Below are 13,857 nucleotides of genomic sequence, written 5' to 3'. Positions count from 1 at the left end.
AAATCTTGTTCAGCTGATGTTACCTCTAAGTCCAAGCTTCTGGGGGCTCTCTTGGCAGTGATCAGGTCTCTGGGAATTGCAGTGGCGCCATTCCTGGATGACATATTGGTTCAGACACCATCTTTTTCAACAAGCAAACTCTCATACAGAGATCTTGTCTTTTCTATGTTCCCACGGTTAGAAAGTGAATCTGGAAAAGAGTTCCCTTGTTCCAGATACAAGGGTGGTTTTCTTAGGGACCATAATAGATTCCATATCTATGAAAATGTTTCTGACGGATGTCAGAAAATCAAGATTTCTCTCCTCTTGCCTCTCTCTACAGTCTACTGTTCGGGCATCGGTGGCTCAATGTATGGAGGTAATTGGTCTGATGGTCACTTCCATGGACATCATTCCCTTTGCTTGATTCCATTTGAGAGCTCTAGACCAGTCGACAAGAGACTCTCCCGTGGTGGCTTTCTCAGGGCACATGCTTCCAGAGACCTTCCTGGGTGATTGTGACCACAGACGCCAGCCTGCTAGGCTGGGGAGCAGTCTGGGACATGTTAAAGGCACAGGGACTATGGTGCTCTCCCCATAAACATCTTGGAATTGAGAGCGATTTACAATGCTCTGATGACTTGTCCTCAATTGTCCTTAGCCCGGTTTATCAGGTTTCAGTCGGACAACATCACCTCAGTGGCTTACATCAACCTCCTTAGCCATGAAGGAGGTGGCACAGATTATTTAGTGAGTGGAAGCTCACAATTGTTTTCTATCTGCCATCCACATTCCAGGAGTGGACAACTGGGAAGCGGATTTCCTGAGCAGACAGACATTTCATCCCAGGGAGTGGGCTCTCCATCCGAAGGTGTTCTCCAGGTTTATCCTCAAATGGGTGTGCCGGAGCTAGATCTGATGGCATCTTGGCAGAGCGCCAAACTCTAAGGTGCAGTTCAAGGTCAAGAGATCCTCAAACCGCACTGATAGATGCTTTGGCGGTTCCTTGGGATTTCGGACTAGCATACCTGTTTCCTCCGTTTGCACTCCTTCCACGAATTATTGCTCGTATCAAACAAGAGAGCATCTCTAATTCTAAAAGCTCCTGCATGGCCTTGCAGAATCTGGTATGCAGACCTAGTGAAGATGTCATCTCGGCCGCCTTGGAGGTTGCCTCTGAGTAAGGACCTTCTAACTCGGGGTCCATTCCTCCATCCAAATTTAGTTTCTCTGAAGCTGACTGCTTGGGGATTGATTGCTTAGTTCTGTCTAGCGTGGATTTTCTGAGTCGGTCATTGAGACCATGATCCAGGCTCGCAAGCATGTTACTCAAAAAATTTACCATAAGGTATGGTGTAAATACCTTTTATTGGTGTGAATCTAAGGGCTACTCTTGGAGTAGGGTCAGGATTCCTAGAATTTTATCTTTTCTCCAGGAAGGTCTGGAGAAAGGGCTGTCAGTCAGTTCTCTCTCAGATTTCTGCATTATCTATTTCTCCAACATTGGTGTGTCCGGTCCATGGCGTCATCCTTACTTGTGGGATATTCTCTTCCCCAACAGGAAATGGCAAAGAGTCCCAGCAAAGCTGGTCACATGATCCCTCCTAGGCTCCGCCCACCCCAGTCATTCTCTTTGCCGTTGCACAGGCAACATCTCCACGGAGATGGTTAAGAGTTTTTTGGTGTTTAAATGTAGTTTTTATTCTTCTATAGAGCAAGGCATGCAGATGCATGTGTGAGGAGCTAAGAATCACTGAAAAAGCTTATAGAAGGCGTCATTTGGTATCGTATTCCCCTCTGGGCTTGGTTGGGTCTCAACAAAATCTCTTCTGCTAGAAGAGTTTCAGAGTTATCTGCTCTGCAGTGTTCTCCTCCTTATCTGGTGTTCCATGCAGATAAGGTGGTTTTGCGTACTAAGCCTGGTTTTCTTCCTAAAGTTGTTTCTAACAAAAATATTAACCAGGAGATAGTTGTACCTTCTTTGTGTCCGAATCCAGTTTCAAAGAAGGAGCGTTTGTTACACAATTTGGACGTTGTCCGTGCTCTAAAATTCTATTTAGAGGCTACTAAAGATTTCAGACAAACATCATCCTTGTTTGTTGTTTATTCTGGTAAAAGGAGAGGTCAAAAAGCGACTTCTACCTCTCTTTCCTTTTGGCTTAAAAGCATTATCCGTTTGGCTTATGAGACTGCCGGACGGCAGCCTCCTGAAAGAATCACAGCTCACTCCACTAGGGCTGTGGCTTCCACATGGGCCTTCAAGAACGAGGCTTCTGTTGACCAGATATGTAAGGCAGCGACTTGGTCTTCACTGCACACTTTTGCCAAATTTTACAAATTTGATACTTTTGCTTCTTCGGAGGCTTTTTTTGGGAGAAAGGTTTTGCAAGCTGTGGTGCCTTCCGTTTTAGGTGACCTGATTTGCTCCCTCCCTTCATCCGTGTCCTAAAGCTTTGGTATTGGTTCCCACAAGTAAGGATGACGCCGTGGACCGGACACACCAATGTTGGAGAAAACAGAATTTATGCTTACCTGATAAATTACTTTCTCCAACGGTGTGTCAGGTCCACGGCCCGCCCTGGTTTTTTTAATCAGGTCTGATGAATTATTTTCTCTAACTACAGTCACCACGGTATCATATGATTTCTCCTATATATATTTCCTCCTGTCCGTCGGTCGAATGACTGGGGTGGGCGGAGCCTAGGAGGGATCATGTGACCAGCTTTGCTGGGACTCTTTGCCATTTCCTGTTGGGGAAGAGAATATCCCACAAGTAAGGATGACGCCGTGGACCGGACACACCGTTGGAGAAAGTAATTTATCAGGTAAGCATAAATTCTGTTTTTGTTACATAAGTGTCTGGCGGATGTGCCAGATGTTCAATCTTTTTGTCAGGCCCTGGTCAGAATCAGGCCTGTGTTTAAACCTGTTGCTCCTCCTTGGAGCCTTAATTTTGTTCTTAAAGTTTTGCAGCAGGCTCCGTTTGAGCCAATGCATTCCATTGCTATCTTGGAAGGTTATTTTTTTTATTGCTATCTCTTCTGCTCGGAGTGTTTTGGAACTCTCAGCTTTGCAGTGTGATTCACCTTACCTTATCTTTCATATGGAAAGGGTGGTTCTTCGTACTAAATTGGGGTTTCTTCCTAAAGTGGTTTTGGATAGAAATATTAATCAGGAAATTGTTGTTCCTTCTTTCTGTCCCAATCCTCCTTCTCATTAAGAATGTATGTTGCATAACTTGGATGTTGTGCATGCTCTAAAATTCTACCTACAGACGGCTAAGGATTTTCGCCAGTCTTCTACCCTGTTTGTTTTTTAGGAAAGCGTAATGGTCAAAAGGCTACTGCTACTTCTCTTTCCCTCTGGTTGAGACGTATAATTCGTTTTGCTTATGAGAGTGCTGGACAGCAGCCTCCTGAGAGAATTACAGCTCATTCCACTAGGGCTGTCTTCTCTTCTTGGGCTTTCAAAAATGAAGCTTCTGTGGAACAGATTTGCAAGGCTGCAACTTAGTCCTTTCTGCATACTTTTTACAAATTTTACAAATTTGATACTTTTGCCTCGGCTGAGGCCTCTTTTGGGAGAAAGGTTCCTTTAAGCGGTGGTGCCTTCTGTTTAGGTCTGCCTGTCTTGTTCTTCCTCCCTGTTCATTCTGTGTCCTCTAGCTTGGGTATTGGTTCCCACTAGTAATTGAATGACATTGTGGACTCTCCATATCTTCGGAAAGAAAACAAAATGTATGCTTACCTGATAAATTTCTTTCTTTCTGGATATGGAGAGTCCAGGACCACACCCTTTATTAAGATAGTTATTTTTTACTAAACCTCAGGCACCTCTACACCTTTGTGTTATTTCTTTTCCATTTCCCTTTGGTTGAATGACTGGGGATTATGGGTAGGGGAGTGACACTTAACAGCTTTGCTGTGGTGCTCTTTGCCTCCTGCTGGCCAGGAGTGATATTCCCACTAGTAATTGCATGACTTGTAATTGAATGACGGAAAGAAAGAAATTTATCAGGTAAGCATAAATTTTGTTATTACCCATACCCCAGCATAACCAAGACAGTTATAATAATACACTTTTCTCCAACATAGGTGTGTCCGGTCCACGGCGTCATCCTTACTTGTGGGATATTCTCTTCCCCAACAGGAAATGGCAAAGAGCCCAGCAAAGCTGGTCACATGATCCCTCCTAGGCTCCGCCTACCCCAGTCATTCTCTTTGCCGTTGTACAGGCAACATCTCCACGGAGATGGCTTAGAGTTTTTTAGTGTTTAACTGTAGTTTTTATTATTCAATCAAGAGTTTGTTATTTTGAAATAGTGCTGGTATGTACTATTTACTCAGAAACAGAAAAGAGATGAAGATTTCTGTTTGTATGAGGAAAATGATTTTAGCAACCGTCACTAAAATCCATGGCTGTTCCACACAGGACTGTTGAGAGCAATTAACTTCAGTTGGGGGAACAGTGAGCAGTCTCTTGCTGCTTGAGGTATGACACATTCTAACAAGACGATGTAATGCTGGAAGCTGTCATTTTCCCTCTGGGATCCGGTAAGCCATGTTTATTACGATTGTAAATAAGGGCTTCAAAAAGGGCTTATTAAGACTGTAGACTTTTTTTGGGCTAAATCGATTGATTATTAACACATATTTAGCCTTGAGGAATCATTTTATCTGGGTATTTTGATATAATAATATCGGCAGGCACTGTTTTAGACACCTTATTCTTTAGGGGCTTTCCCAAAGCATAGGCAGAGCCTCATTTTCGCGCCGGTGTTGCGCACTTGTTTTTGAGAGGCATGGCATGCAGTCGCATGTGAGAGGAGCTCTGATACTTAGAAAAGACTTTCTGAAGGCGTCATTTGGTATCGTATTCCCCTTGGGGCTTGGTTGGGTCTCAGCAAAGCAGATACCAGGGACTGTAAAGGGGTTAAAGTTCAAAACGGCTCCGGTTCCGTTATTTTAAGGGTTAAAGCTTCCAAATTTGGTGTGCAATACTTTTAAGGCTTTAAGACACTGTGGTGAAAATTTGGTAAATTTTGAACAATTCCTTCATGTTTTTTCGCATTTGCAGTAATAAAGTGTGTTCAGTTTAAAATTTAAAGTGACAGTAACGGTTTTATTTTAAAACGTTTTTTGTACTTGTTATCAAGTTTATGCCTGTTTAACATGTCTGAACTACCAGATAGACTGTGTTCTGAATGTGGGGAAGCCAGAATTCCTATTCATTTAAATAAATGTGATTTATGTGACAATGACAATGATGCCCAAGATGATTCCTCAAGTGAGGGGAGTAAGCATGGTACTGCATCATTCCCTCCTTCGTCTACACGAGTCTTGCCCACTCAGGAGGCCCCTAGTACATCTAGCGCGCCAATACTCCTTACTATGCAACAATTAACGGCTGTAATGGATAATTCTGTCAAAAACATTTTAGCCAAAATGAACACTTATCAGCGTAAGCGCGACTGCTCTGTTTTAGATACTGAAGAGCATGACGACGCTGATATTAATATTTCTGAAGGGCCCCTAACTCAGTCTGATGGGGCCAGGGAGGTTTTGTCTGAGGGAGAAATTACTGATTCAGGGAACATTTCTCAACAAGCTGAACCTGATGTGATTGCATTTAAATTTAAGTTGGAACATCTCCGCATTCTGCTTAAGGAGGTATTATCCACTCTGGATGATTGTGACAAGTTGGTCATCCCAGAGAAACTATGTAAAATGGACAAGTTCCTAGAGGTGCCGGGGCTCCCAGAAGCTTTTCCTATACCCAAGCGGGTGGCGGACATTGTTAATAAAGAATGGGAAAGGCCCGGTATTCCTTTCGTCCCTCCCCCCATATTTAAAAAATTTTTCCTATGGTCGACCCCAGAAAGGACTTATGGCAGACAGTCCCCAAGGTCGAGGGAGCGGTTTCCACTTTAAACAAACGCACCACTATACCCATAGAGGATAGTTGTGCTTTCAAAGATCCTATGGATAAAAAATTAGAAGGTTTGCTTAAAAAGATGTTTGTTCAGCAGGGTTACCTTCTACAACCAATTTCATGCATTGTCCCTGTCGCTACAGCCGCATGTTTCTGGTTCGATGAGCTGATAAAGGCGGTCGACAATGATTCTCCTCCTTATGAGGAGATTATGGACAGAATCAATGCTCTCAAATTGGCTAATTCTTTCACCCTAGACGCCACTTTGCAATTGGCTAGGTTAGCGGCTAAGAATTCTGGGTTTGCTATTGTGGCGCGCAGAGCGCTTTGGTTGAAATCTTGGTCGGCTGATGCGTCTTCCAAGAACAAGCTACTTAACATTCCTTTCAAGGGGAAAACGCTGTTTGGCCCTGACTTGAAAGAGATTATCTCGGATATCACTGGGGGTAAGGGCCACGCCCTTCCTCAGGATCGGCCTTTCAAGGCAAAAAATAAACCTAATTTTCGTCCCTTTCGTAGAAATGGACCAGCCCAAAGTGCTACGTCCTCTAAGCAAGAGGGTAATACTTCTCAAGCCAAGCCAGCTTGGAGACCAATGCAAGGCTGGAACAAGGGAAAGCAGGCCAAGAAACCTGCCACTGCTACCAAGACAGCATGAAATGTTGGCCCCCGATCCGGGACCGGATCTGGTGGGGGGCAGACTTTCTCTCTTCGCTCAGGCTTGGGCAAGAGATGTTCTGGATCCTTGGGCGCTAGAAATAGTCTCCCAAGGTTATCTTCTGGAATTCAAGGGACTTCCCCCAAGGGGGAGGTTCCACAGGTCTCAGTTGTCTTCAGACCACATAAAAAGACAGGCATTCTTACATTGTGTAGAAGACCTGTTAAAAATGGGAGTGATTCATCCCGTTCCATTAAGAGAACAAGGGATGGGGTTCTACTCCAATCTGTTTATAGTTCCCAAAAAAGAGGGAACGTTCAGACCAATCTTAGATCTCAAGATCTTAAACAAGTTTCTCAAGGTTCCATCGTTCAAGATGGAAACCATTCGAACTATTCTTCCTTCCATCCAGGAAGGTCAATTCATGACCACGGTGGATTTAAAGGATGCGTATCTACATATTCCTATCCACAAGGAACATCATCGGTTCCTGAGGTTCGCATTCCTGGACAAACATTACCAGTTCGTGGCGCTTCCTTTCGGATTAGCCACTGCTCCAAGGATTTTCACAAAGGTACTAGGGTCCCTTCTAGCTGTGCTAAGACCAAGGGGCATTGCTGTAGTACCTTACTTGGACGACATTCTGATTCAAGCGTCGTCCCTTCCTCAAGCAAAGGCTCACACGGACATTGTCCTGGCCTTTCTCAGATCTCACGGATGGAAAGTGAACGTGGAAAAGAGTTCTCTATCTCCGTCAACAAGGGTTCCCTTCTTGGGAACAATAATAGACTCCTTAGAAATGAGGATTTTTCTGACAGAGGCCAGAAAAACAAAACTTCTAGACTCTTGTCGGATACTCCATTCCGTTCCTCTTCCTTCCATAGCTCAGTGCATGGAAGTGATCGGGTTGATGGTAGCGGCAATGGACATAGTTCCTTTTGCACGCATTCATCTAAGACCATTACAACTGTGCATGCTCAGTCAGTGGAATGGGGACTATACAGACTTGTCTCCGAAGATACAAGTAAATCAGAGGACCAGAGACTCACTCCGTTGGTGGCTGTCCCTGGACAACCTGTCACGAGGGATGACATTCCGCAGACCAGAGTGGGTCATTGTCACGACCGACGCCAGTCTGATGGGCTGGGGCGCGGTCTGGGGATCCCTGAAAGCTCAGGGTCTTTGGTCTTGGGAAGAATCTCTTCTACCGATAAATATTCTGGAACTGAGAGCGATATTCAATGCTCTCAAGGCTTGGCCTCAGCTAGCGAGGGCCAAGTTCATACGGTTTCAATCAGACAACATGACAACTGTTGCGTACATCAACCATCAGGGGGGAACAAGGAGTTCCCTGGCGATGGAAGAAGTGACCAAAATCATTCTATGGGCGGAGTCTCACTCCTGCCACCTGTCTGCTATCCACATCCCAGGAGTGGAAAATTGGGAAGCGGATTTTCTGAGTCGTCAGACATTGCATCCGGGGGAGTGGGAACTCCATCCGGAAATCTTTGCCCAAGTCACTCAGCTGTGGGGCATTCCAGACATGGATCTGATGGCCTCTCGTCAGAACTTCAAAGTTCCTTGCTACGGGTCCAGATCCAGGGATCCCAAGGCGGCTCTAGTGGATGCACTAGTAGCACCTTGGACCTTCAAACTAGCTTATGTGTTCCCGCCGTTTCCTCTCATCCCCAGGCTGGTAGCCAGGATCAATCAGGAGAGGGCGTCGGTGATCTTGATAGCTCCTGCGTGGCCACGCAGGACTTGGTACGCAGATCTGGTGAATATGTCATCGGCTCCTCCTTGGAAGCTACCTTTGAGACGAGACCTTCTTGTTCAGGGTCCGTTCGAACATCCGAATCTGGTTTCACTCCAGCTGACTGCTTGGAGATTGAACGCTTGATCTTATCGAAGCGAGGATTCTCAGATTCTGTTATCGATACTCTTGTTCAGGCCAGAAAGCCTGTAACTAGAAAGATTTACCACAAAATTTGGAAAAAATATATCTGTTGGTGTGAATCTAAAGGATTCCCTTGGGACAAGGTTAAGATTCCTAGGATTCTATCCTTCCTTCAAGAAGGATTGGAAAAAGGATTATCTGCAAGTTCCCTGAAGGGACAGATTTCTGCCTTGTCTGTGTTACTTCACAAAAAGCTGGCCGCTGTGCCAGATGTTCAGGCCTTTGTTCAGGCTCTGGTTAGAATTAAGCCTGTTTACAAACCTTTGACTCCTCCTTGGAGTCTCAATTTAGTTCTTTCAGTTCTTCAGGGGGTTCCGTTTGAACCCTTGCATTCCGTTGATATTAAGTTATTATCTTGGAAAGTTTTGTTTTTAGTTGCAATTTCTTCTGCTAGAAGAGTTTCAGAATTATCTGCTCTGCAGTGTTCTCCTCCTTATCTGGTGTTCCATGCAGATAAGGTGGTTTTACGTACTATACCTGGTTTTCTTCCAAAAGTTGTTTCTAACAAAAACATTAACCAGGAGATTATCGTACCTTCTCTGTGTCCGAAACCAGTTTCAAAGAAGGAACGTTTGTTGCACAATTTGGATGTTGTTCGCGCTCTAAAATTCTATTTAGATGCTACAAAGGATTTTAGACAAACATCTTCCTTGTTTGTTGTTTATTCCGGTAAAAGGAGAGGTCAAAAAGCAACTTCTACCTCTCTCTCTTTTTGGATTAAAAGCATCATCAGATTGGCTTACGAGACTGCCGGACGGCAGCCTCCCGAAAGAATCACAGCTCATTCCACTAGGGCTGTGGCTTCCACATGGGCCTTCAAGAACGAGGCTTCTGTTGATCAGATATGTAGGGCAGCGACTTGGTCTTCACTGCACACTTTTACCAAATTTTACAAGTTTGATACTTTTGCTTCTTCTGAGGCTATTTTTGGGAGAAAGGTTTTGCAAGCCGTGGTGCCTTCCATTTAGGTGACCTGATTTGCTCCCTCCCTTCATCCGTGTCCTAAAGCTTTGGTATTGGTTCCCACAAGTAAGGATGACGCCGTGGACCGGACACACCTATGTTGGAGAAAACAGAATTTATGTTTACCTGATAAATTACTTTCTCCAACGGTGTGTCCGGTCCACGGCCCGCCCTGGTTTTTTTAATCAGGTCTGATAATTTATTTTCTTTAACTACAGTCACCACGGTACCATATGGTTTCTCCTATGCAAATATTCCTCCTTAACGTCGGTCGAATGACTGGGGTAGGCGGAGCCTAGGAGGGATCATGTGACCAGCTTTGCTGGGCTCTTTGCCATTTCCTGTTGGGGAAGAGAATATCCCACAAGTAAGGATGACGCCGTGGACCGGACACACCGTTGGAGAAAGTAATTTATCAGGTAAACATAAATTCTGTTTTTACCTTTGTGATTACCTTGTATCTAAGCCTCTGCAAACTGCCCACTTATTTCAGTTCTTTTGGCAGACTTGCATTTTAGCTCCTAGATAACTTCACGTGCATGAGCTCAATGTTATCCATATGATGCACATTAATTAATGCCCTTTAGTGGTGAAAAACTGTCAATGCGTTCACATAAGAGGTGGCCTTCAATGTCTAAGAAATAAGCATATGAACCTACCTAGGTTTAACTTTGAACTAAGAATACCAAGAGCACAAAGCCAAATTGGTGATAAAGTAAATTGGAAAGTTGTTTAAAGTCACATGCCCTATTTGAATCATGAAAGTTTATATTGCACTTGACTGTCCCTTTAAATATAAATTGGAAGCTGAATGGAACTGGGGGCTCAATTTTTTTTGTAATGAATAATACAGCTTTGTTTTGTCAGCAGAGTATATATTTTTTCTTTTCACCACGCACAACCCTGTCCACATTGATATGGTACGAACATCAATTGTGAACAAATATACAATATAAAGTGCCAAAGTGATACACAAAAAAAATGCAAAAAAGTCCCAATTGATCATTTGCAAGATGAATTCCTCAAAAAGAAGAAAAAATAGAGCACATAGGGTAAAACTGTCAAAAAAGGATTTTATTCCACACAGGTTAGTAGTACTCACAAAGGTACTTAGTAGGTACTTAGTAGTACTCACAAAGGTAGAACTACGTTAGCTCCAAGACAAGCGCTCAAGTGTATACAGGAACTCTTTAAAATAATTTATGAAAGTGAAGGTCAATTTTGATGAATTAGTGCCCGGTTTTTAATAATCCTATTAAAAACAAGGGCACTTTAATTCATCAAAATTGATATTTCAAGCGATTTCTTCAAAAACGTACCTTTTCATTCTGGCAGCCGCTCCAGCGATTCTCACGGCCGTCGGAAGCCTCTGCAGACGTCAGAAATGACGAATCCGGCTTCCTCCAATCACAGCTTCCCTCCTGGGGAATCTTGGCCTGATGCAACTCCGTGATTGGAGGAAGCCGGATTCGTCATTTTGGACCCGCGAAGACGGCTTGTGACGGACGGAGGAAGTGTTGGAGCAGCTGCCAGGATTAAAAAGGTACGTTTTTGAAGAAAATTAGTGAAATGTCAATTTTGATGAATTAAAGTGCCCTTGTTTTTATTATTATTAAAAACCGGGCACTAATTCATCAAAATTGACCTTCACTTTAACATCCCTGATAAAACATTAAAAACATCAATATAGAATAAGCACAAATGTCACTCAGGGCATAAAATACGAGATCTCGTGTCTTGGAAAAAGTTAAATCTTTTAAGTAAAGGAACGTTTTACCAAGCGTGTTGATGACACACTGCCCAAACCCGACTTGATCCAAACTCTGCTCTGTATAAAGTGGGTTCTTCGCCCATCCTAGTTAGGTGCCCAATCGATCTAACGCATGATTCCTGACACGATATGTCTTGTTCCTTGAAAACGCATATTATTATATATTGTATTTACCTTCATTATCTGTCACTTTTAGACGTGTAGTTGGGTTTTTTTTATGAACATTAAGTGGTGTCTTATGCATGTGCAGTAGGAGAAAAGATAGGGAAAAGACTGCAGATTTTCTATTCCTTTAAAATCGATTAGAACTTTTTCAGTTTGTTGATTAAAATTTGTTTAAAGGACCAGTAAATACAGTAGATTTGCATAATCATCAAATGCATGATAAAAAGACAATGCAATAGCATTTAGTCTGAACATTAAATGAGTTGTACATTTTTTTTCTGACAAATCTCAGTTATGTCTTTTTCCACTCCCCCTGTATTATTTAACTGTCATCATCCAATTACAAATGCATATATGTATATTCTGGGAATACTTGCATATGCTCAGTAGGCACTGGTGAGATATTATGGGGAAGATAAGGGCAGGGTTTGACCCTCAATTCTTATGCTTAAAAAAGAAGAAGATACTAGGGGGCCGATTTACCAAGCTGTCAATCGGCCCCAATGCAGCTGTTTAGAAACAGCAGTTAAGAAGCAGTGGTCTTAAGACCGCTGCTTTTTAACTCTTACGCCTCCTCTGAGGCTGCGGACATCTATCCGCCCGATCGTATACAATCTGGTTGATTGTCACCCCCTACTAGCGGCCGATTGGCCGGGAATCTGCAGGGGGTGGCATTGCACAAGCAGTTCACCAGCGTATGCTTTCGTCATTCAGCGATATCTGTCAGACATGATCAGCTGAGCGGATCATGTCAGACAGACACTTGATAAATCTGCCCCATATTATCAATCAGACTGAAACTACTCCCTCCTTCCCTGAGTTGACCTAATTAGCTACAAAAAAACATTATATTGGAATTTGCTGCTAAATTTTTTTTTTTTTTTCTGCATTTACTTACATCATCATGTTTGATGAAGTGATGTGTAGTCCAAGTTGCTTAAAAATCACTGTTTTTAATACTACTCTTATTTAACTGAATGTCTTAGGTCTTAGCAAGAGTCAGAACAGGGCAGTGGCAAACGTTGAATTCAGAGATGAGCTAGTGCAATATTACAATGCAATGTTACTGTATGGTAATGGAAAGCGGACAACCGTATGCAGGTAATAGCCATCACCAGGAGAGACAGATAATGGCTAAGCAGGACACATTATGCAGGTGATGACCAGCACGACATAATGTGTTTTATTATACATTACAATAAACCCCTTAAAATTTCCTGATATAAAAGTAATTTCTTCTGTTAAGTGTGATCAGTCCACGGGTCATCATTACTTCTGGGATATTACTCCTCCCCAACAGGAAGTGCAAGAGGATTCACCCAGCAGAGCTGCATATAGCTCCTCCCCTCTACGTCACTCCCAGTCATTCTCTTGCACCCAACGACTAGATAGGATGTGTGAGAGGACTATGGTGATTATACTTAGTTTTATATCTTCAATCAAAAGTTTGTTATTTTAAAATAGCACCGGAGTGTGTTATTATCTCTCTGGCAGAGTTTGAAGAAGAATCTACCAGAGTTTTTGTTATGATTTTAGCCGGAGTAGTTAAGATCATATTGCTGTTTCTCGGCCATCTGAGGAGAGGTAAACTTCAGATCAGGGGACAGCGGGCAGATGAATCTGCATAGAGGTATGTAGCAGTTTTTATTTTCTGACAATGGAATTGATGAGAAAATCCTGCCATACCGATATAATGTCATGTATGTATACTTTACACTTCAGTATTCTGGGGAATGGTACTTCACTAGAATTACACTGTAAGAAATACATAAAGCTGTTTAATAACTAGAGATTATGTTTAACGTTTTTGCTGGAATGTAAAATCGTTTTCATTTGCTGAGGTACTGAGTGAATAAATGTTTGGGCACTATTTTTCCACTTGGCAGTTGCTTAATCTGTTTTCTGACAGTTTCTGTTCTCCCTCACTGCTGTGTGTGAGGGGGAGGGGCCGTTTTTTGGCGCTTTTACTACGCATCAAATATTTCAGTCAGCAACTCATTGTATTCCCTGCATGATCCGGTTCATCTCTACAGAGCTCAGGGGTCTTCAAAACTTATTTTGAGGGAGGTAATTTCTCTCAGCAGAGCTGTGAGAATTATAGTTTGACTGAGATAAAAAACGTTTATTCTGTAATTTGTTTCCTGTTTTCAGAATTTGTTATCTTTGCTAATGGGATTAAACCTTTGCTAAAGTTGTGTTGTTTACAAGGATTGAGGCTATAACTGTTTCAATTTATTAATTTTCAACTGTCATAGATCTTCTGTGCTTCTTAAAGGCACAGTACGTTTTAATATTATTCTAATTGAATTGTATTTCCAAGTTGCAAGTTTATTTGCTAGTGTGTTAAACATGTCTGATTCAGAGGATGATACCTGTGTCATTTGTTGCAATGCCAAAGTGGAGCCCAATAGAAATTTATGTACTAACTGTATT

The 13,857-nt window shown here is 42.7% G+C and overlaps 1 protein-coding gene across 1 annotated transcript in view; it reads left to right on the top strand.

Moving 5' to 3' along the window:
* RIN3 (Ras and Rab interactor 3) overlaps nt 1-13,857 on the top strand; it is a gene marked incomplete at its 5' end in the record, with an annotated part of 196,405 nt that overhangs the window by 100,470 nt on the left and 82,078 nt on the right. The window lies entirely within an intron of this gene.

The sequence above is a fragment of the Bombina bombina genome, chromosome 1 (assembly GCF_027579735.1).
Source record: "Bombina bombina isolate aBomBom1 chromosome 1, aBomBom1.pri, whole genome shotgun sequence".
Taxonomy (NCBI): domain Eukaryota; kingdom Metazoa; phylum Chordata; class Amphibia; order Anura; family Bombinatoridae; genus Bombina; species Bombina bombina.
The sequence above is the reverse complement of the archived record's forward strand: the minus strand, read 5'-3'. Positions and strand labels throughout refer to the sequence as shown.